Source organism: Mustelus asterias, chromosome 19 (assembly GCF_964213995.1).
Source record: "Mustelus asterias chromosome 19, sMusAst1.hap1.1, whole genome shotgun sequence".
NCBI lineage: Eukaryota > Metazoa > Chordata > Chondrichthyes > Carcharhiniformes > Triakidae > Mustelus > Mustelus asterias.
The window spans coordinates 62,173,542-62,198,892 of record NC_135819.1 but is presented as its reverse complement, the minus strand read 5'-3'; the positions used below and the strand labels follow the sequence as shown (position 1 = coordinate 62,198,892).

General features: G+C 45.2%; 2 protein-coding genes across 3 annotated transcripts in view; one reads left to right on the top strand and one right to left on the bottom strand.

Annotated features, from left to right (window-relative positions):
• cimap1b (ciliary microtubule associated protein 1B) overlaps positions 1-25,351 on the bottom strand; it is a 67,877-nt gene that overhangs the window by 22,635 nt on the left and 19,891 nt on the right. The gene's annotated exons all lie outside the window — the stretch shown is intronic.
• tymp (thymidine phosphorylase) overlaps positions 20,908-25,351 on the top strand; it is a 48,601-nt gene continuing 44,157 nt past the window's right edge. The window contains exon 1 of the mRNA XM_078235711.1: positions 20,908-20,998. The gene's annotated coding sequence lies outside the window, so the exon portion shown is untranslated. The remainder of the gene's footprint in view (positions 20,999-25,351) is intronic.

Genomic DNA, 25,351 nt, shown 5'->3' with positions numbered 1-25,351 from the left:
GACTCTTAGTACTGTAGAGGATCAGAAGGACCTTGGGGTCCGGGTCCATAGGACTCTAAAATCGGCCCCGCAGGTGGAGGAGGTGGTTAAGAAGGCATATGGTGTGCTGGCCTTTATCAATCGAGGGATTGAGTTTAGGAGTCCGGGGATAATGATGCAGCTATATAAGACACTCGTCAGACCCCACTTGGAGTACTGTGCTCAGTTCTGGTCGCCTCATTACAGGAAGGATGTGGAAAAGATTGAAAGGGTGCAGAGGAGATTTACAAGGATGTTGCCTGGATTGAGTGGCATGCCTTATGAGGATAGGCCGAGGGTGCTTGGTCTTTTCTCCTTGGAGAGACGTAGGATGAGAGGAGACCTAATAGAGGTATATAAGATGTTGAGAGGCATAGATCGGGTGGACTCTCAGCAGCTTTTTCCCAGGGTGGAAATGGCTGCTACGAGAGGACATAGGTTTAAGGTGCTGGGGTGTAGGTACAGGGGAAATGTTAGGGGGAAGTTTTTCACACAGAGGGTGGTGGGCGAGTGGAATCGGCTGCCATCAGTGGTGGTGGAGGCAAACTCAATAGGGTCTTTTAAGAGACTCCTGGATGAGTACATGGGACTTAATAGGATGGACGGTTATAGGTAGGCCTAAATGGTAGGGATATGTTCGGCACAACTTGTGGGGCCGAAGGGCCTGTTTTGTGCTGTAGTTTTCTATGTTTCTACGTTTCTAATAAGACATGGCGAGACCTCCATAACACCTAAGTCTCCACTTTCAGCGACTTGAAGGGAGGAGATGGGGGAGGAAGAGCATTGTTACTGCTCGCTGTTAATGTTGTAATCTTAATCATGAAGTAGTTCGGAGTGAGTAAAGTTTATAATTGTAACATAGTTAAGTATACAAGACAAGACAGTATATAGTGAAGTAAGACTTGAAACAAACTGTAAGTAAACTACTGTTAGTCTACATCCGGGGATTAAAAGCTTGGGGAGAGGTGGAGTAGAAGGATCTAGTACCTAAAGGGTTAATATGGGAGTGAATTCAGTATCGCCCACACGGTGAAATAAGAAGCCAATTGATCGAGAGCTAAGGTCAGTCTGGAGAAAGGTAGCATCATGTAAGGACTTTGTATGGAGTCCTTCTCTACTGTAAATACGTACATGGTTCAGTAATGTTAATAAAGTCTTCTCTATAACTTCGACAAGACAGCTTCATGATGTCCAGGGAGTACACATTACCAATAGTGACAACAGAACAGTTCATTAGCTGACGAGGACTGACCCTTGTCTCATTAATATACTTTATTTCTATGGGCTGACAGTTTACCCTATGTCAGTCACTTGTTTGAACCTTTCTAACCAATGAATACGTTGTCTACCTGATACGCTGCAGGAAAGGATGTCCCGAGGCATGGTACATTGGGGAAACCATGCAGACGCTACGACAACGGATGAATGAACACCGCTCGACAATCACCAGGCAAGACTGTTCTCTTCCTGTGGGGGAGTGATGCGCGATATAACTCACGAGGCTAGAGGTACTCGGGGAAATAAAGGCTTTTATTGACTACAACAATAGAGCTACCATATATAATACACGATCCCAGACTAAAGGGTCCCAGACAGAGCAGTGACCTTTATACCTCTCCCAGGAGGCGGAGCCCGACTGGGATGTACCATAAGAACTATATTACAGGTAGAACAGCCCAACCCTAACCCCAACAGTAACATAGAACATAGAACATAGAACATTACAGCGCAGAACAGGCCCTTCGGCCCACGATGTTGCACCGACCAGTTAAAAAAAAACTGTGACCCTCCAACCTAAACCAATTTCTTTTCGTCCATGAACCTATCTACGGATCTCTTAAACGCCCCCAAACTAGGCGCATTTACAACTGATGCTGGCAGGGCATTCCAATCCCTCACCACCCTCTGGGTAAAGAACCTACCCCTGACATCGGTTCTATAACTACCCCCCCTCAATTTAAAGCCATGCCCCCTCGTGCTGGATTTCTCCATCAGAGGAAAAAGGCTATCACTATCCACCCTATCTAAACCTCTAATCATCTTATATGTTTCAATAAGATCCCCTCTTAGCCGCCGCCTTTCCAGCGAAAACAATCCCAAATCCCTCAGCCTCTCCTCATAGGATCTCCCCTCCATACCAGGCAACATCCTGGTAAACCTCCTCTGCACCCTCTCCAAAGCCTCCACATCCTTCCTGTAATGTGGGGACCAGAACTGCACACAGTACTCCAAGTGCGGCCGCACCAGAGTTGTGTACAGTTGCAACATAACGCTACGACTCCTAAATTCAATCCCCCTACCAATAAACGCCAAGACACCATATGCCTTCTTAACAACCTTATCTACTTGATTCCCAACTTTCAGGGATCTATGCACACATACACCTAGATCCCTCTGCTCCTCCACACTATTCAAAGTCCTCCCGTTAGCCCTATACTCAACACATCTGTTATTCCTACCAAAGTGAATTACCTCACACTTCTCCGCATTAAACTCCATCCGCCACCTCTCGGCCCAACTTTGCAACCTGTCTAAGTCTTCCTGCAAACTACGACACCCTTCCTCACTGTCTACCACACCACCGACTTTGGTGTCATCAGCAAATTTGCTAATCCACCCAACTATACCCTCATCCAGATCATTAATAAATATTACAAACAGCAGTGGCCCCAAAACAGATCCCTGAGGTACACCACTTGTAACCGCACTCCATGATGAATATTTACTATCAACCACCACCCTCTGTTTCCTATCCGCTAGCCAATTCCTGATCCAATTTCCTAGATCACCCCCAATCCCATACATCTGCATTTTCTGCAGAAGCCTACCATGGTGAACCTTATCAAACGCCTTACTAAAATCCATATATACCACGTCCACTGCCTTGCCCCCATCCACCTCCTTGGTCACTTTCTCAAAAAACTCAATAAGGTTAGTAAGGCACGACCTACCTGCCACAAAACCATGCTGACTATCACCTATCAATTCATTACTCTCCAAATAACTATAAATCCTATCCCTTATAATTTTTTCCAACATCTTGCCGACAACAGAAGTGAGACTCACCGGTCTATAATTCCCGGGGAAGTCTCTGTTCCCCTTCTTAAACAATGGGACAACATTCGCTAACCTCCAATCTTCTGGTACTATACCAGAGGCCAACGACGACCTGAAGATCAGAGCCAGAGGCTCTGCAATCACTTCTCTTGCCTCCCAGAGAATCCTTGGATAAATCCCATCCGGACCAGGGGATTTATCTATTTTCAGACCCTCCAGAATATCCTGCACATCCTCCTTATCAACTGTAATACTGTCTATTCTACTCCCCTGCAACCCAGTGTCCTCCTCAGCTATATTCATGTCCCCTTGCGTGAACACCGAAGAGAAATATTGGTTCAATGCTTCACCAATCTCCTCCGGTTCCACACATAACTTCCCTCTGCCATCTATAACTGGCCCTAAACTTGCCCTAACCAACCTTCTGTTCTTGACATACCTATAGAACGCCTTAGGATTCTCTTTAACCCTATCCGCCAAAGTCTTCTCATGTCCCCTTTTAGCCCTTCTAAGCTCGCTCTTCAACTCCCTCTTAGCCAATCTAAAGCTTTCTAGTGCACTACCCGAGTGCTCACGTCTCATCCGAACATAAGCCTCCTTTTTCTTTTTAACCAACAAAGAAACTTTTTTGGTACACCACGGTTCCCTAGCCCTACCAATTCCTCCTTGCCTGACAGGGACATACCTATCACAGACTCGCAGTAGCTGCTCCTTGAAAAAACTCCACATGTCGGACGTTCCCAGTCCCTGTAATCTCCTAGTCCAACCTATGTTTCCTAATTCTCTCCTAATAGCCTCATAATTACCCTTCCCCCAGCTAAAACCACTGGCCCGAGGTTCATGCCTATCCCTTTCCATCACTAAGGTGAACGTAACCGAATTGTGGTCACTATCACCAAAATGCACACCAACTTCCAAGTCTAGCACCTGGTCTGGCTCATTTCCCAGCACCAGATCCAATATAGCCTCACCTCTAGTTGGCCTGTCTACATACTGAGTCAAAAAACCTTCCTGCACGCTTTGAACAAAAACTGACCCCTCTAACGAGCTAGAGCTATAACAATTCCAGTCAATATTAGTCAAGTTAAAATCCCCCATAACAATTGCCCTATTACTTTCACTCCTAAGCAGGATTGACTCCGCAATCCTTTCCTCAACCTCTCTAGAACTTTTAGGAGGTCTATAAAAGACTCCCAACAGGGTGACCTCTCCTCTCCTATTTCTAATCTCCGCCCATACTACCTCAACAGATAAGTCCTCATCAAACCTCCTCTCTGACACTGTGATACAATCTCTGACCAATAATGCTACCCCTCCCCCTCTTCTACCTCCTTCCCTACTTCGACTAAAACATTTGAACCCCGGGACCTGCAGCATCCATTCCTGCCCCTGCTCTATCCATGTCTCTGAAATAGCCACAACATCGAAGTCCCAGGTACTGATCCACGCTGCAAGTTCACCCACTTTATTGCGAATACTCCTGGCATTGAAGTATACACATTTCAAACCCTGCTCCACCCCACCTCTGCAATGCCGTGCATTGCAGTCCCCATCCATGCATCCCTCACTTTCAGCCCCACTACTCAGGATCCCTCCCCCCCCCCCGAATCAGTTTAAACCTCCCTGCATGGCCTTAGCAAATTTACCCCCCAGGATATTGGTCCCCTTCTGATTAAGGTGTAGACCATCCTTCTCATAGAGGTCACACCTTCCCCAGTACGAGCCCCAATTGCTTAAGTACCTGAACCCCTCCCTCCTGCACCATCCCCTCAGCCATGAATTCAAACCTTCCCTCTCCCTATTCCTCTCTAAACTATCCCGTGGTACAGGCAAGAGTCCAGAGATAACCACTCTGTCAGTCTTGGCCTTTAGTTTCCACCCCAACTCCATAAATCCCTGCCTAATATCCCCTTCCCCTATCCTCCCTATGTCGTGTGTCCCCACATGTACAATAACTTGTGGTTTATCTCCCTCCCCCCTAAGAGTCCTGAATACCCTGTCAGACACATCCCGGACCCCAGCCCCTGGTAGGCAACACACCAACCCTGAGTCCCTACCTTTAGTTCCGACCCTCCTATCTGTCCCCTTAATTGTGGAGTCCCCAATCACCAGGCCCAGTCTTTTACAGCCCCTAACCACCTGAGCTTTCTCACTCGGCTCACCCCCAGAGATCTGCTCTCTATGCTCAGTTGATTCCTCCTCAACTGTAGCCTCCAGCACCAAAAACCTATTATGGAGGGGAACCGCCCCAGGGGATTGTCTTCCCGATTGCTTCTTACCCCTCCTCCTGGCATTGACCCAAGCCTCATTTCTAGGAGTTACTATTTCTCTATAACTCCTATCAACTTCCACCTCCGCCTCCCGAATTATGCGGAGTTCCACTAACTCCCCCTCCAGCTCCTTTACACGCTCCTCCAGAAGCTGCAATCTAATGCACTTCTTACAACTAAAATCTCCTGAAACACTACTGGATTTCCTCACCACATACATCCCACAGGAGATGCAGCATACTGCCTGAACTGCCATCCCTGAAGCCATTACCAGCAAGAAAAAAAGAAAACAAAAAACTTCCCCACACTTATAATTAGGTTAGAGGAGGATGGAAGGGTGGGATCCTCTACCAGTGTAGAGGATCGGGTATCTCCTCTGCACCAATTTATAGGGCTAGGGGCCCGAGAGAAAAAAAAAACTACAGCTACCGGCATGTAGAACAGCCCAACCCTAACCCCAACAGTAACATATATACAGACTCATAGTACTGGCCAGACCCTGGCTCAGCACTACCTGGTGGGAACCAGCAATGGTTCACCACATTCACCCCTCCTTTGAAAACAAAGGCCGGCGGGGTACAAAACACAGAACAATTGTTCATCAGTCTATAAGTTCAGACGGTCTGGGGGACCGCACTGTCGTTGTGACCTCCTCAACACCGGCGATGACACCGGTGTAGGCACTCGCGGTGGCGTTCTCCCCAAGGCAGTGTCCAACGGCTCCTCCAATGTCTCACGGGCCGGTAGACCCTGAGGTGGTGACAATCCGCTGAACTCGGGCACGCCTTGAAGTGGCGACCATCTCCTGGACTCAGGCAAGCTGTACACGGGAGTAAAAGGGTTAAGTGATGGTCCCAATGCTGCCCGGGCAGTGTCAGGAGGGGAAACAATAGTTGGGGGGTCTCTAACAGGAGGTATGGGAGCGACAGGGGTTTCCAAGCCCCCTGCTAGCGCCAGGTCTCGAATCGAGACCGTATCCTCTCGCCCGTCAGGGTATGCCACATAGGCATACTGAGGGTTGACGTGGAGGAGATGGACCTGTTCAACCAAAGGGTCGGACTTGGGGGTCCTAACATGTCGCCGCAGGAGGACAGGTCCTGAGTACGTCAACCAAGACGGTAATGAGGTCCCAGAGGAAGACTTCCGAGGGAATGAAAACAGTCTCTCATGGGGAGTAGCGTTGGTTGCCGTACACAGGAGTGAGCGTATGGAGTGGAGCGCATCAGGGAGCACCTCTTGCCAACGGGAGACTGGAAGGCCTTCAGACTTCAACGCCAGTAAGACAGCCTTCCAGACTGTAGCATTCTCACGTTCAACCTGTCCGTTACCCCTAGGGTTGTAGCTCGTGGTTCTACTAGAGGAAATTCCGTATGAGAGCAGGAATTGCCTCAAGTCATCGCTCATGAACGACGAGCCCCTATCGCTATGGATGTAACAGGGGTACCCGAACAGGGTGAAAAGATCACGAAATGCCTTGATAACCGTGGCAGCGGTCATATCGGAACAAGGAATGACAAAGGGGAATCGTGAGTACTCATCAACCACATTGAGGAAGTACATGTTCCGATCTGTCGAGGGAAGGGGGCCCTTAAAATCTACACTCAGTCTTTCGAATGGACGAGTGGCCTTAACGAGTTGTGCCCTGTCAGGTCGGTAGAAGTGCGGTTTGCATTCCGCGCATACCCGGCAGCTTCTGGTTATAGACCTGACATCCTCCACCGAGTAGGGTAGATTCCGGGCTTTTATGAAGTGGAAGAGCCGAGTGACCCCCGGATGGCAGAGGTCATTGTGGAGAGCCTGCAATCGATTCTCCTGCATACTAGCGCATGTTCCACGCGACAGGGCATCCGAGGGCTCGTTGAGTTTCCCTGGACGATACATGATGTCGTAATTATAGGTGGAGAGTTTGATTCTCCACCTCAAGATCTTATCGTTCTTGATCTTGCCCCGTAACGTGTTATTGAACATGAACGCCATGGATCGCTGGTCCGTGAGCAGGGTGAACCGTTTTCCCGCCAAGTAATGGCGCCAATGCCGGACGGCCTCCACAATGGCCTGGGCCTCCTTTTCCACCATCAAATGTCGAATTTCGGGGCCTTGGAGGGTGCGAGAGAAAAAGGCGACGGGCCTGCCCGCCTGGTTAAGTGTGGCGGCCAGGGCGAAATCAGATGCATCACTCTCCACCTGGAAGGGGATGGACTCATCGATAGCGTGCATCGTGGCTTTCGCGGTGTCGGCTTTTAGTTTTTCAAAGGCCAAACGAGCCTCTGGTGCTAGGGGAAAAGAGGTAGACTTGATGAGCGGACGGGCTTTGTCCACGTAATTGGGAACCCACTGTGCGTAGTAAGAGAAGAAGCCTAAGCATCTTCTCAGTGCTTTTACGCTAGTGGGCAGGGGACGTTCGAGGAGGGGACGCATACGGTCTGGATCAGGGCCAATGACCCCGTTTTCCACCATGTATCCGAGGATAGCTAGGCGGCGCGTACGAAATACACACTTCTCCCTGTTGTAGGTCAGATTCAGGCGAGATGCAGTGCGTAGGAATCTAAGAAGGTTGGCATCGTGGTCCTGCTGGTCATGGCCGCAGATGGTGACGTTATCCAGGTACGGGAAGGTAGCCTGCAGTCCGTTATGGTCCACCATTCGGTTCATAGCACGCTGGAAGACCGAGACCCCATTCGTGACACCAAAAGGAACCCTTAGAAAATGGTACAAGCGACCATCCGCCTCAAAAGCCGTGTATTGTCGGTCCTCTGGGCGGATGGGGAGCTGGTGGTAAGCAGACTTTAGGTCGATGGTGGAGAACACCCGGTACTGCACAATCTGGTTGACCATGTCAGATATGCGCGGGAGGGGATACGCATCCAGCTGTGTGTATCTGTTAATGGTCTGACTATAGTCTATGACCATCCGGGGTTTGTTCCCACTCTTGACCACCACGACCTGCGCTCTCCAAGGACTAGCGCTAGGTTGTATGATCCCTTCCTTGAGGAGCCGCTGAACCTCAGATCGAATGAAGATCCGATCCTCAGCGCTGTAACGCCTGCTCTTAGTCGCGATGGGCTTGCAGCCTGGCACGAGATTCTGGAATAAAGAGGGTGTGGTAATCCTGAAAGCATTTCAACCAGTGGTCAAAGGTGTTCGAGGCGCCCGCCGCACGTGGGTCCAACGTAAGCCGTTCGGGTTTAAGCATTTGCTCCATGTTCTCTGCGTTGTTTTTTTTTCAACGAAGAGAGTTCAATTGTAGTCAATAAAATTGATGCGCGATATAACTCACGAGGCTAGAGGTACTCGGGGAAATAAAGGCTTTTATTGACTACAACAATAGAGCTACCATATATAATACACGATCCCAGACTAAAGGGTCCCAGACAGAGCAGTGACCTTTATACCTCTCCCAGGAGGCAGAGCCCGACTGGGATGTACCATAAGAACTATATTACAGGTAGAAGAGCCCAACCCTAACCCCAACAGTAACATATATACAGACTCATAGTACTGGCCAGACCCTGGCTCAGCACTACCTGGTGGGAACCAACAATAGTTCACCACAGGGAGCACTTCAGCGGTCACAGGCATTCAGCCTCTGATCTTCGGGTAAGCGTTCTCCAAGGCGGCCTTCACGACACACGACAGTGCAGAGTCGCTGAGCAGAAACTGATAGCCAAGTTCCGCACACATGAGGACGGCCTAAACCGGGATGTTGGGTTTATGTCACACTATCAGTAACCCCCACAGCTTGCCTGGACTTGTAGAATCTCGCTGGCTGTCCTGTCTGGAGACAATACACATCTCTTTAACCTGTGCTTAATGCTCCCTCCACTCACGTTGTCTGTATCTTTAGGACCTGGTTGGCTGTAGAGATCTGCATTCTAATCAGTATTCTGTAACTTGATTTTTTGTCTCTGTGCCCTGTTTGAGAGCAGATTTCCACTCCATTTGATGAAGGAGCAGCGCTCCGAAAGCTAATGGCATTTGCTACCAAATAAACCAGTTGGACTTTAACCTGGTGTTGTTAAAACTCTTACTGTGTTTACCCCAGTCCAACGCCGGCATCTCCACATCATTCTATAGGTCCCCAGGTATTGACTTGCATGCTATAAGCCACCGGTGTGGCTGTTCCCTGTATTATTATTAAACGGTTTTTGGTGATGGAAGACTGGCCTGGCTGGAATTATTATCGTTATGGAAATTAGACTTCTTGTTCTTATGGATTGGAGCTAGCCTGAGAATGATAGGGTATGGGGTTAAGTCAGGCAAATGAAATTTAAGTATAGATCAGCCATGATTCAATAGTGTGGTAGGACAGTGTTGATGGGCTGAATGGTCTACTTCTGTTTCAATGAGGAAGTATGGGGCATCAAGTTAACATGACAAAAACAAGCATCAATACTGTGGGATAGGGTTGTCACAATCAAGAACATAAAATTCCAGTTTCATCATTAATCACTGTGTTAACATTTACACAGTAATTACACCCTCACTTGAGACAGCAAGTATTCATTCAAGCCCCTCCTCAGGACTTGAGAACAGGCTACAACCCCAGGGAATAAGAAACAAAAGCCAACCATGAGCTAACTGAATAGCAGAAGATGCTTAAGGGGTAAATGGTTTCCTCTAGTTCATTCGTTTTGAGCTGCCCCTCATAGATATCACAATTCAGCTCACACAGGCAGCAATGTTCCTATCTGCTTCACGATGCTCCTGAGGACTATTTGCAGTGATCCCTCCCCATTCTCCTCTTCTCCCCTCCATGTTGTCCTCCATCACTAAACCCTCCCCTAATCCACCACAACAAATAATAAGAGAATTTTCAACCATTAAGTAACAGGGAATGATATGATCTTATAAAGGTAATAAAAAGGGGATTGACAGGCTCACCCACATTTTACAAGAAGTGATTTAATATTTACAAGAAGTGATTTAATCAGTTTGAAAACAGAAACTGGAATCACAACTTGCAATCAAGGAAATTCAGAGCCATTCTCGATAGATGAGCCAAGATGGGATAAAATCCCTTGTCTGTAACTGTGATACTAGAGTCCACATGACACACAATGCTGCCTCGAGGTGCCCACTTGCTTTGGGCTTCTACTCTGTGGTTTATTAGCCATTGACGAGAGTTGGGCAAGTTGACATGTCCCATTTTTCCCCATTATCTACAAAGGGACACTTTCCCCTTGATCACTTAAATTATCTCAAGATCAGTATTGCCCACATGGACACCAAAAGGACAAATAAATATCACAGCAAACATTTGTCCACCTACTCTGATGTTTTGAACTAGCCAATCTATGTCGAATATTTTAAAACAATTGCACAGTATCTCAATCACTTCAATACCTAAATCAACTTCATTTTTAAAATCTAACTATTTGGATAAATATAATAGAATTTGGGCTATATGGCAAGAAAACTCACCCACCAAAGATATTCCTTTTTCTCTTAGTTTTTAATTTATATCAACTAATCTCAAAGATAACATACAGATCAACAACGTAGTTGTTTGAACACAGAAATCATAGATCATGGCTAGGGACAGAAGAAATGGCCAGTCAAACACAGGATCATATTCATGTGTAAAAACTCTATGCAGCACCAAATGCAAGGAGATTTATTCCGTCAACTCAAATTTAAATGAGTTATTTCTCTAGTTATCTATGTAGGGGAATCCATACTTCAGTCCTAATCCTTTAAACACTTGCATTTATTCAGCACCTAGGAACATGGTAAAATGTATCAAGATGTTTTACAGAAACATTATCAAACATTTGACACCAGCAGCCGCATAACTTCATATTGGGGCATGTAGAGCAAGGTGGCCAAAGGCTTAGTCAAAGAACCAGGATTAAAAAAGGCACCTTAAGAGAGGTGGAGAAGTTTTTTTTGGTTGGTGGTGGGGCGGAGGTTGGAGACAAAATCCAGAGCTTAGATCTTCAGCAACTGAAGGTGAAAGGTTTAATAATCACACAAGTTTAAAAATCACACGAGCTGCAAACTGAACCTCAGTCACACAGGGAAAGCTATGTGCATACAACAGGTCTTGATTAAAGCAGACCCAGATAAGAGTCAAGGACCATTTAATTGAATGAGGTGCAGCTGCAGCTCATGTTTGCCCATTAGAACAAGGAACAATGGAAAGGGAGGTTGACATCCCATTGGTCAGAGATATGGCTATCATTCCTTGATAATATAACATGCCTAAGTTTTAACTGGACACTATACCCTTATGTATGCATGATGTAACCTTAATCAATAACTATGATTGGAAAGAGATAACTCCAAAAAAGTGATTGGTATATGCTAATTATTTGTAATCAAATTTGAAACCATAGTTGCTTATATATATCTGAAATCTGCACTCTGGCTAGTGGTGACTTTCCAGGCTCCGAGCCACATAGCTTGATTAAAATAGCTGTTTAAGAGAACTCCGTGACTTGGTCTGGTTACTTGTAAGGTAAAGTTGTGACCAATTAAAAGGCTGACATCAAAGCCTGCAAAAAAGGCATGGTGAAGCGATTAAAATCAGGATGCACCAGAGGTCAGAACTGATAGAGTGCTGTGGGGCTGGACAGGGTGGCGGCAGCGAGACCATGGTGGAATAAATAAGAATGGGAATTATAAAATCAAGGCTTTGCCAGTTGTAAAGGGGCTGTATGCCTATGAGCATAAGGGTGACAGAGAACAAGACTTGGCATTAGTCATGATTAGAACTGCACAATTTCAAAACAAATCTGCTGAGTTTATCCATGAAATGGAACAAAGACATTTATCTTACATCAGCTTCCCCCCCCACCCCCATAGCCTTGATTCTGTTCTAATCCCAAACCTTGAGCTTCAACTCAGTCCCCACTCAATGACAGTTTAACACGTGTGTGGCGTGCATGAGATTCTCACCCCCACTCTGAACTGTAATACACTGGGGCATTACAGCATTCATTTGTGTTAATGAGGCACTTTGATACTGAGCTAATGCACTTCAGCTGGAATCAGTCAGCCAGCCATGGACCACAGCACATTACCTGTTCTATCTGAACCATATTGCGGGAAGTTTAGGGAGAACATAAAATGAATGTTCTCAGGAGAACCAGGAGAAGTTGGCATCTGCTTCAGAGTGAGGAAACCAATAAAAAGTGACGTTACGAATGACGTCCTCTGAAGTTAAGATGAGGTAACAATTCTAAGAGCAAATTTGATCAATTTTGTTTAAATCCCACTCAGGACTTGCTGATTCTTGTCTCTGCACATCCTCCAGCCCTCATAGCTCAGCTTTTATTCTCTATTCCAGAGACTGGATAGAGTGGACGGTAATACAACATAATCCTCACATGTGAGGCAATCGGCAAATGGAATTGTCTGTTAGGAACCAGTGTTAAACGTAAATACATTTTAAAAGTGAATGAGACTGTTGCTGAAAAAAAAGGAATATGAAAGTATGTGAACAGAGAATGGGACGAGGTGGTCCATTTTGAAAAATACAGCAGTGCAGCTGTGATAGGCAGAATGGGCTGTTTACGTGCCATACATAATTGAGAAAAAGAAAGATTCTGTAGAGACTGTGTTCACACTATGAGACAACTGCACCTTCAGTTAATGGAGCTGTGGTTAATGTATCAGCATGGATTGAGGATTGGTTAACAGACAGAAAGCAGACTTAGGGATAAATGGGCATTTTCAAGTTGGCAAACTGTGAGGAGTGGAGTACCAAAAGGGTCAAAACTGAGGCCGCAGTTATTTACAATCGTCAGGGGCCAAGACCTCACTCCAATGCTTTTATAAAATATATATATATATCTTCAGGGCTAAGTTATAAAATTTTAAAAACTGGACAAAGACTTTTTAAAATGGTTGAAGCTATGTCTATCTGTGACCCTCTAACAGTAAGAGCTAATGAGGCAGTTTTGCAGAACCCTGTTATCTCTGAAGAGACCCTAACAACCCCTTTGTGGTGTTTGCAGGATTGAGGCAAGGAGGCCACGGAGGTTCAACAAACTAAGGAACTTTATTAAGGAGCTACATTCAGTGCAGGCCGCAAACCCACTCTGCACAGTTACCCGCGCAAACGGCCGACGATGCCATTTCTGATAACGTCATGCGAGCTTTATCTTAAAGTGCCCTATTCAGGTTTAGTGTTGCTGGTAATAAACCACTATAAACGCACAACATTTCATCCCCTTTAAATCAAAAGTTCCCAACACATTAAACAAGCACAACATAAACAATCAATTAACAACAACTGTCAGTAAGTCAGACGATTGGAGGTCGTCATTCTCTGAGTGGTTGCTGGTGGGCGGAAACCCATTCAGACACAGGGAGAAGGTGCAAACTCCACAGTCACCCAAGGCTGGAATCGAACCCGGGTCCCTGGCACTGTGAGGCAGCAGTGCTGATCACTGTGCCACCATTCTGCCCTAGCAGATCTTTAACAAATGTTTAAATAATTTAATTAAATATCTTCCAGTCCCGCTGATGCTGATCACCCACGTTCCCCAGCAGCAGAGAGTGCATGTCATGCAAAAACCTTTGGACATTAATGGGGCTGGAAGGTCCCACCACAGGCCAAGATCCTACTTGCTGATCAAGGTGGAGCCTTTGTTTCTAAGGTCTTCAAAGTTAGAGCACAGATCACATCATCTGCGGTCAGCAGGACTGGTGGAACGTAAGCATCAAGAAGTAATAAAGCTAATTGACCATACTGTTGAGAACCGGAAGGAATAAGTGGATCAGCATAATTCTGGAGATACAAATATCGCTCAATAATGTTCCCACATCTGCATCAGGTATAATGTTCCCTGGAACATCATATTATTTAATTTATGGTGTTAATATGCATACGCAGCTTATCCATGGTGCTTTTATTGCCCCTACACTTTCTGATTCCTTGTCCCCAATAGGAACAGTTAGATTTGAAATAATAAAATATGAGATTGATAAGATTGGATAAGAGACACAAATAGAGAAAACATGGCAACCTTTAACAAGCTGTGGCTTCAGGAGAGAAAGTTTGAACAAAAACCTGGTTTGAGATCCAGGCAGAAGAAATCTGTTCAAATACATTCCATCACTACTAAAAGAAATGTTGGATAGCTCCCTAAGCAGACTGTCAAGGTCATTTGGCAGAATGCCTCATCACCAGAACTTTCAAACAAGCATCAAGATCTACCTTGGCAGGTGGTGAGAAAGGCCCTCCCCATCAGATCCTTCCTATACACCCGGAAGTCTCACTCCATCCGCACATTGCCCTCGAAGTGACTGTGGTGGGAAAGAAACATTTGTCCATCTCCTTTGGAATGTGAAATATGCCTTTGCAAAGTAGGTCTGGAGAGAGATGAGGTGGTTTTTGTCGAGGTTCATCCCAAGCAGCTCCTTAATGCAGGACTCTGTGCTCCATGGGCTGTTCCCAGGGACACACTCTGAGACAAACATCAGCTGTTGCTGAAGGATTATCAACTTGGTGAAAGAGGCTCTTTGGTCTGCCTAAAACTTGCTGATCTTCCAGTGTGAGGAGTTGTCCCTGACCGAGTGTTGCAGGCTGGCACATTCCAAAGCCCAGGACTACGTGCTGAGGAGCGCACTAAAGCTTGGAGCAGCTGCCACCAAGGCACAATGGGGAAGGTCACTGCCTAAGACCTTTCAGCCATAGTGCACCAAGGGGAGTGGAATTGTATAGAACACCCTCAGGCAGTATGACTTACACTGAATGAATATGGTGAATATTGCATTATCACAATTGTATTGAAGCACCTTAGAATGGTATTATGAAATATTTGTAACGTTCTTTCAGATATTTTATGAATGAAGTATATTTTTGCAAATGAAAGAATGGCAAAAATATTTGCTAATCAGCAAACACTTAAAATTGTCTCTGTAGACAAGCTGAGGAGGTTTCCTGAAGGGTACAGGAATGGAGGAATAGTACAATGTGCACTCATACACTGTCTTCCAGTGTCAAGTCTGGAACACGGAAACAACTTTAATCAAGCTACAACAGAATGCGTTACCAGCTGTTCCCCTTTTGCATGGGACTTCATGACATAGAGGTTGGTTTCACGAAGGGAAACGGAGACACTTTGAGAAAAGAACAAAGTGCTGAAGTCACTCAATGATGGGTCTTGCTCCCGCATGAAGAAAAGATTGAGGTTGTTGCTTTAATTCAGCCTTAATTATCATTCTGCTTATTGCATTAGATACTATTCTGTGGATTATTATTAAGTATTGTGTTTATATCCAAACTCAACTTACAGAAGATTGGCTTCCAAACTTCCCTACGAATCATAGAAGTACAAATTACACCACAGCTTCTACGCTTTTTGCTGTCAATTCTGTCACAATTTCTAACGACACATGTCCCAGTACTGCTTCCTATTTAGCAGCCTGCACAAGTTGAGTTCAATATCACTATTTTAGATAAAACTCTAAAAATTAAGTGAGTTTGAAAAGAGAATGAACTGCTTCCATGTTACCATGCGCAATCTTATCCAGCTTTTCAGATGTTGGCAGGGGATCCAGACGAAAAGACACACAATAAGTAATGCTTTGAACAAGTCAGACATTGTTACTTTATTGACTGTGTCACAAACCTGGCTGAAGTTATCTGCAATAATGTTATCTATCTGGAATACCAGTTCATGGTGGTGTATAATTTTGTTTGCAGGAATGATATGAGAAATCACATGCAAGACCCACTGAGATCAGTAACCAGCCCAGTCATAGTATAACATTTATCAAAGACTATTACAATAAAGAAAAGACACACATACTTAAACAGGACTATAATGATCTAAAACAGTTATGTATAGGAACCACTAAACACATCCACACAGTTTATGTAGAAATGTTTGATCCAAACTGTATTTACAAGATCTAAACTCTTTCAAGACTTCCCTCTTCCCAAACATCCACTTCAATAGATCTATAAGTAAAAGCCAGCTTATAGTTGCCACACTGTGTACAATTGAAGAGTTATTCTGGAGACTGTTTCTTCTTGGTTCAGCAAAGATATGATTTTAACTGCCTCCACAAAGGTTTCTGCATTCTTGCTTCTAGTCTGCCAGCTAGAACTGGCTCACAGGCTGCTAGGTGGAATCTGCCTCTCTGCTTCCACGGAAATTGGCAATTATACTATTTTTCCCTTTGATGGTTCTCTCCGTGTATTGGCTGTTTGTCCTCTCAGCTTCTGTGGTTCTAAAAGGTTTATATATGTATGCCACCCCTTGATGTTTCAATTGTCCAGCTAAGGTGTTTCGTATTAGTAGGATGATGCATTCTCCTGCCTGTCTATAACTGCTAATCTTGTTACAGGGAGAGTCACACCCTGTAAAATGATTTTTGAACTGCTGGTGGCTTCTAACCTGTTAGTTTTTTCACCTTCTTGGTATTGCCTATTACGAGGCAAATTCATGACAATGGGGTAAGCAGAAAATGTATCCTCACACCAATGGGATTGGACATTATCCCACATTAGGCTTTGCCTAATGTTTCTCCCTTCAATTTTATATTTTCACTTGCGCAGACATATTCACTTGAGGGTATTTTGTAGTGTCATTGTGAATCACCACAAGAGTCAGATAAGTTAGTTTCCACTTCTCCTATTTGTCAATATGTTCTTAAATTGATTTTTAATCATTCTGTCTTTGGCATCATGATAAGCCTATGGTTTTTGCTCCCTGATGATGATGGCTTCCCTTACAATTAGATAATAATTTGCTTCTCAAAAGGTTATTCTAATGCTTTTAAGAGCTCATGGACTTATGATGGGATGGATGAGAGTGATCGAATGGTCATTGACAATTATAAGATAAAACAATCTAAGGCCAGAATCTTACTACTGTTCGCGCTGGTGAGATTTTCCCATCCTGCCGCAGTGAACGGAGATTTGGCTGGCTGCCAAATTCTCCGACTTTGCTGCAGCAGGAACATGGCGTGAATGGTTGGTAAGATCACGCCCTAACTCTTTGGATGACAAACACCATCTTGTTGAATATTGCCTGCTTAGAGATTGGCATTTGAATGGTGCTGAGCAATTCTATGTTCAGAACCTTCCAGGTGCACACAGTGCATGTGACATGCCAGAAATATCTTGCTATTTGAATTCCCTACGCTATGTGATTTCCTGTGGAAGTGCCGAATTCAGCAATTTTCTGCGTTTGATACGACTGACACTTGGAGAGGTGATAATGCAAGTAATGGCTTTGTTCACTATAACATTGGGCAAGTACGATGGTACAGACGAAAACATGGTAGGAAAGACCTCCTTTGTATTACCAAGTTGAATTAGAAATATAACTGAGTTCCCTGCAACACTTTTATTTGGAACTCATCAGAACTTTCTGCTATTAAATTATACTCACTTTATTCCTGGTACAAAGATATTGGTTGGGATGAGACTAAGAATAAACTAAAATATATATTCGTTTATGACAACACCTTAATGATTCAGGAACAAGGTGCAGCTGTTGAACCTTGCTTCCCTATGAAGGTGTCATTTGGAGAGGTGTTTGACAACACTTACCACCCGATATATCACTCTGAAGTTTACAATACGGTTGTACTTTTCAATCAAGCTTTTGCAGATTTAACCAAATTAGATGATTTTTGCCAGCATTCTGCATTAATGAACACCCACTCACTCCATGGCCTAGTTTCAGGAGCTGTTCGGAGGAGGAGGAGCAGTCTCTGGGTGAGTATAAAAACTCACGTTAACCCGGGGATCGAGGCCTAGTTTCGGGAGCTGTTCGGAGGAGGAGGAGCAGTCTCTGGGTGAGTATAAAAACTCACGTTAACCCGGGGATCGAGGCCTAGTTTCGGGAGCTGTTCGGAGGAGGAGGAGCAGTCTCTGGGTGAGTATAAAAACCTAACGGTAACTTCCTGTTTTCCACTTTTTCTTTCTTCAAAAGTGACGTCAGAGGGAAGCTGTGATCTGATTGGTTGATAGCAAATCTGCCCCAAATTTTAAAAAAAACACAGCTAAACTCGTAAACTTAAATTAAACTAATTGATTAATTAGAGATGGCTGGTCAGGTGATGTGCTTGAGCTGCTTGATGTGGGAGCTGGCAGATCCCATTGCGAGCTACAGCGACCACATCTGCAGTAAGTGTTGGCTGCTTGAAAAACTCCGGCTCAGAGTTGATGAGCTGGAGTCTGAGCTTCAAACACTGAGGCACATCCGGGAGGGGGAGACTTACCTGGACACTGTGTTTCAGGAGGCAGTCACACCTGTCAGAGTAAATAGTTTAAATCCTGCCAGTGGCCAGGGACAGCAGGGTGTGACTGCAAGTCAGGCAGGTAAAGGGAACCAGCAGTCAGGAACTCAGGAGCCTCAGCCCTTGACCCTGTCCAACAGGTACGAGGCACTTGCTCCCTGTGTGGATGGCAAACAGGGCTGCAGGAAGGATGAGTCAGCTGACCAAGGCACCATGGTTCAGCAGGCCATTCAAGGGGAGGAAGTAAATAGGCAAGTTGTAGTTGTAGGGGATTCTATTATCAGGGGGATAGATAGTTTCCTTTGTGAGCAGGATAGAGTGTCCCACATGGTATGTTGCCTGCCCAGTGCTAGGGTGCGGGACATCTCTGACCGGCTTGAAAGGATACTGGAGAGGGAGGGGGAGGATCCAGTTGTTGTGGTCCATGTTGGTACCAACAACATAGGCAAGTCTAGGAAAGAGGACCTGTTTAGAGATTATAAAGAGCTAGGATTCAAATTAAAAAACAGGTCCTCAAGGGTCATAATCTCCGGATTACTGCCCGAGCCATGTGCAAATTGGCATAGGGAGGCAAGAATAAGGGAAGTTAACATGTGGCTGAAAGAGTGGTGTGGGAAAGAGGGGTTCTTTTTCATGGGACACTGGCATCAGTTTTGGGGCAGGGGGGACCTATACCGTTGGGATGGTCTCCACCTGGACCGAGCTGGGATCAGTGTTCTGGCGAAGAGAGTAAATAGGGTGGTCATTAGGACTTTAAACTAGAGATTGGGGGGAAGGGAAAGTCAGGGAACCAAGAGGTGAAGGAATCAGTGGGAAGCGTAGCTGCTTAGGATTACAAAAAATCACGAAAAGACAGCGCTCAGGAGAGGTTACGATAGTCCCCATCTCACAAAATATGACACAGTGTCTGGAAAGGCTCAGTAAACCAAGGTCCACCACACTACGAAAACAAAAAGGGACGGTCAATAGGGAATTAAAGGTGCTATATTTAAATGCCCGCAGTGTCCGGAACAAGGTAGATGAGCTTGTGGCCCAGATTGTGACTGGCAGGTATGATGTGGTAGGCATCACAGAGACGTGGTTGCAGGGGGTTCAGGACTGGCAGTTAAACATCCAGGGATTCACAACCTATCGAAAAGACAGAGAGGTGGGTAGAGGGGGCGGGGTTGCCTTGTTAATTAGAAATGAAATTAAATCAATAGCACTAAACGACATAGGGTCAGACAATGTGGAGTCTGTGTGGGTAGAGTTGAGGAACCACAAAGGCAAAAAAACCATAATGGGAGTTATGTACAGGCCTCCTGACAGTGGTCAGGACCAGGGGCACAAAATGCACCACGAAATAGAAAGGGCATGTCAGAAAGGCAAGGTCACAGTGATCATGGGGGATTTCAATATGCAGGTGGACTGGGTAAATAATGTTGCCAGTGGACCCAAAGAAAGGGAATTCATTGAATGTTTACAGGATGGCTTTGTGGAACAGCTTGTGATGGAGCCCACGAGGGAACAGGCTATTCTGGACTTAGTGTTATGTAATGAGCCAGACGTGATAAAAGATCTTAAAGTGAGGGAACACTTAGGAAGCAGTGATCATCATATGGTAGAATTCAGTCTGCAATTTGAAAGAAGGAAGGCAGAATCAGATGTGAAGGTTCTACAGTTAAATAAAGGTAATTACAGGCGCATGAGGGAGGAACTGACAAAAATCGACTGGAAGCAGAGCCTAGTGGGAAAGACAGTAGAACAGCAATGGCAGGAGTTTCTGGGAGTAATTGAGGACACAGTGCAGAGGTTCATCCCAAACAAAAGAAAGGTTATCAGAGGGGGGATTAGGCAGCCATGGCTGACAAAGGAAGTCAGGGAATGCATCAAGGCAAAAGAGAGAGCCTATAATGTGGCAAAGAGTAGTTCATAGAAACCCTACAGTGCGGAAGGAGGCCATTCGGCCCATCGAGTCTGCACCGACCACAATCCCACCCAGGCCCTATCCCCACATATTTACTTGCTAATCCCTCTAACCTACGCATCTCAGGACTCTAAGGGGCAATTTTTAACCTGGCCAATCAACCTAACCCGCACATCTTTGGGGGAATAATTAATTAATTAATTAATTACATTTCGTGGTGCATTTTGTGCCCCTGGTCCTGACCACTGTCAGGAGGCCTGTACATAACTCCCATTATGGTTTTTTTGCCTTTGTGGTTCCTCAACTCTACCCACACAGACTCCACATCGTCTGACCCTATGTCGTTTAGTGCTATTGATTTAATTTCATTTCTAATTAACAAGGCAACCCCGCCCCCTCTACCCACCTCTCTGTCTTTTCGATAGGTTGTGAATCCCTGGATGTTTAACTGCCAGTAGTGGGAAGTCAGAAGATTGGGAAGGCTATAAAAACAAACAGAGGATAACAAAGAGAGAAATAAGGAAGGAGAGGATCAAATATGAAGGTAGGCTAGCCAGTAACATTAGGAATGATAGTAAAAGTTTCTTTAAATACATTAAAAACAAACGGGAGGCAAAAGTAGACATTGGGCCGCTCCAAAATGACGCTGGTAATCTAGTGATGGGAGACAAGGAAATAGCTGAGGAACTTAATAAGTACTTTGCGTCAGTCTTCACAGTAGAAGACATGAGTAATATCCCAACAATTCAGGAAAGTCAGGGGGCAGAGTTGAATATGGTTGCCATCACAAAGGAGAAAGTGCTAGAGAAACTAAAAGGTCTGAAAATTGATAAATCTCCGGGCCCAGATGGGCTACATCCTAGAGTTCTAAAGGAGATAGCTGAAGAAATAGTGGAGGCGTTAGTTATGATCTTTCAAAAGTCACTGGAGTCAGGGAAAGTCCCAGAGGATTGGAAAATCGCTGTTGTAACCCCACTGTTCAAGAAGGGAACAAGAAAAAAGATGGAAAATTATAGGCCAATTAGCCTAACCTCAGTTGTTGGCAAAATTCTAGAATCCATCGTTAAGGATGAGATTTCTAAATTCTTGGAAGTGCAGGGTCGGATTAGGACAAGTCAGCATGGATTTAGTAAGGGGAGGTCGTGCCTGACAAACCTGTTAGAGTTCTTTGAAGAGATAACAAATAGGTTAGACCAAGGAGAGCCAATGGATGTTATCTATCTTGACTTCCAAAAGGCCTTTGACAAGGTGCCTCACGGGAGACTGCTGAGTAAAATAAGGGCCCATGGTATTCGAGGCAAGGTACTAACATGGATTGACGATTGGCTGTCAGACAGAAGGCAGAGAGTTGGGATAAAAGGTTCTTTCTCAGAATGGCAACCGGTGACAAGTGGTGTCCCGCAGGGTTCAGTGTTGGGGCCACAGCTGTTCTCTTTATATATTAACGATCTAGATGACGGGACTGGGGGCATTCTGGCCAAGTTTGCCGATGATACAAAGATAGGTGGAGGGGCAGGTAGTATTGAGGAGGTGGGGAGGCTGCAGAAAGATTTAGACAGTTTAGGAGAGTGGTCCAAGAAGTGGCTGATGAAATTCAACGTGGGCAAGTGCGAGGTCTTGCACTTTGGAAAAAAGAATAGAGGCATGGACTATTTTCTAAACGGTGACAAAATTCATAATGCTAAAGTGCAAAGGGACTTGGGAGTCCTAGTCCAGGATTCTCTAAAGGTAAACTTGCAGGTTGAGTCCGTAATTAAGAAAGCAAATGTAATGTTGTCATTTATCTCAAGAGGCTTGGAATACAAAAGCAGGGATGTACTTCTGAGGCTTTATAAAGCACTGGTTAGGCCCCATTTGGAGTACTGTGAGCAATTTTGGGCCCCACACCTCAGGAAGGACATACTGGCACTGGAGCGGGTCCAGCGGAGATTCACACGGATGATCCCAGGAATGGTAGGCCTGACATACGATGAACGTCTGAGGATCGTGGGATTATATTCATTGGAGTTTAGGAGGTTGAGGGGAGATCTAATAGAAACTTACAAGATAATGAACGGCTTAGATAGGATGGACGTCGGGAAGTTGTTTCCATTAGCAGGGGAGACTAGGACGCGGGGGCACAGCCTTAGAATAAAAGGGAGTCACTTTAGAACAGAGATGAGGAGAAATTTCTTCAGCCAGAGAGTGGTAGGTCTGTGGAATTCATTGCCACAGAGGGCTGTGGAGGCCGAGACGTTGAGCGTCTTCAAGACAGAAATTGATAAATTCTTGATTTCTCGAGGAATTAAGGGCTATGGGGAGAGAGCGGGTAAATGGAGTTGAAATCAACCATGATTGAATGGTGGAGTGGACTCGATGGGCCGAATGGCCTTACTTCCGCTCCTATGTCTTATGGTCTTATGGTCTTAACTTCAAATATACGCACATTACCGAATGATTTTAGAAATTGCTGGAATTTCTTTACAAGCCTTTTTTGAAGATAGGTATCAAGTGCTAGCAATTATAAGAAAACCAAAATATTTAAGTTCTACCTATTTCGGAATCCTAATGATAAACTGTTCTGTGTAAAGTTTTCAAAGCGCTTTTTTTAAAATACAATTCTAATTTTAAGAAACAAGTAAACAGAAGTTATAGGAATTGTTGCTGCAAAACATGACAAACATTTTTGACCAGATAAAAGCTCACAAATTCATAAGACAATAAGCAGCCTTAGCTGTGGGCCTTCCCAACATGGATTTAATCAGGTTGGTGGTGGGAAGGCAGTGGGTTCCCCACCCACTACTCTACCCATCTGATTTAATGCTGTCCCTGCCACCAAACTTGCCATGGGGAATGGCATTAAATTTCAGCCATAACAGCAGTTCTTCTTTCATGCTACCCTTTCCAAAGTCTTGACATCCCTCCGAAGGTGTGATGCCCAGAATGGATCATACACCAGCTGAGACAGAATCAGTGATTTAAAAGTCCTTTTTTTATGTGCTCTGTGTTCAAGATCAACTAAAAAGTGGCAAACCAATGTTGACATCGGTGCTTTGAAGGTTAACATAAAAGACTGGTTGGAAATTACTAGGTGAAACTTAAAAATGATAGATTGAAACTGAGAGAGGAATGTGAATAGAATAGCTATAAAAGGAAAGATGCTCGAGGGATTTGGTGGAATCTATCTGCTGTCACTGAAATCCTGACTCAAGGAGAGACAAACAGGAACAATGGCACAGTGGTTAGCACTGCTGCCTCACAGTGCCAGGGACCCAGGTTCATTTCTAGCCTCAGGTGACTGTCTGTGTGGAGTTTGCACATTCTCCCAGTGTCTGCGTGGGTTTCTTCCCACAGTCCAATGATGTGAGGGTTAGGTTGATTAGCCATGCTAAATTGCCCCTTAGTGCCAGGGTGATTAGCAGGGTAAATAGATGGAGTTATGTGGATAGGTCCTGGATGGGATTATCCTCAGTGCAGGTTCGATGGGCCGAAAGGCCTCCTTCTGCACTGTAGGGATTTTATGAATCTCAGCAGAAATTCCGGGCAATGAATTTGCACAAACTCTAGTCTAGTTATTTTAAATCTTCAGCTGGGTTTAACATCTGAACGATACTGGACTGGGATTCACCAATCTCGCAGTGCTCGTAAGAATAGAGAATTTGGCACACAGCCAAAACTCCATTCACTCCAGCGGGGAATCCCAGCCACGGGCGAGGCCGAAGGTTTCTGGTAACTGTTATTGCAAATACAGAGGAAATGTTTCCCAGGGATTCGGAACATGTTAGAGGACACTGCATGAGCAATGATAAGAGTTTAAAGTGTCAGTGCCAACGTATCAGTGCTAGGATGCCGGGAACCTCGGAGAGGGGGAAGGGTCATGATTGCCTGGCTTGGGGTTGGCGAGTGACCCGTTATTTTAGTGCTAGGGGGTGATGGATGACCCTCTTTCCTGAGGGGTTGGTGGTGCTCCCCTCGTCAGCAGGGGGGGGGGGGGTCACCATTTCCCTGGTGTCTTTCTCTGAATACGGAATTGAGACGCCTCTTGAAAATGGAGCATATTTTTATCCTGTATGTATATTTTTACATGCTAAAGGTGGGTGAATCCCACCTGGGATGCGCTGCCTTCGGGAAACACTCCGGTTTTCCCAGCGGTGGCAGCGCTGTGCCTTTTTTTGGGGAGAATCGCAGCTATGATGTTTCTTTTCTTGTGAAATTAATAAATTTGTTATAACATCAATCAAATTAAGGAAGGAAGGAAGCATGATACAGGAACTGTGGCATAACAAACAGGAAACGAACACTTTATAAATCAAATGTTAGATGATGTACGTGTTGAGTTGCTCACGGTGCAGGTCAGGAGTGAAGCAGAGTGTACATTGATGGACAAATGAAGGCAAGTGCTGGGGATAAATGATCAGTAAATGGGATGTGGAAGTAAGGTAAAAGTTTTAAAGTTTATTTGTTAGTCACAAGTATGGCTTACATTACACTGCAATGAAGGGTGTCTGTTCGGGTAAATGCACCTAACCCGCACATCTTTCAGACTGTAGGAGGAAACCGGAGCAACTGTGTCTGTGTCTGTCCCACGCAGACACAGGGAGAATGTGCAGACTCCACACAGTGACCCAAGCTGGGAATCAAACCCAGGTCCCTGGCGTTGTGAGGCAGCAGTGCTAACCACTGTGCCACCCTTGGATTGGGTTGTGGAGAGCATGAATTCCTGTAGGTTGTTGAGTGATTTTATTTTTATTCATTCAGGGGATTTGGGTGTCGCTGGCTAGGCCAGCATTTATTGCCCATCCCTGAACTGAATGGGCATACTAGGCCATTCATTGAATTGGACGGCAAGGTGGCACAGTGTTTAGCACTGATGTCTCACAGGGCCAGGGACCTGGGTTCAATTCTGGCCTTGGGCGAC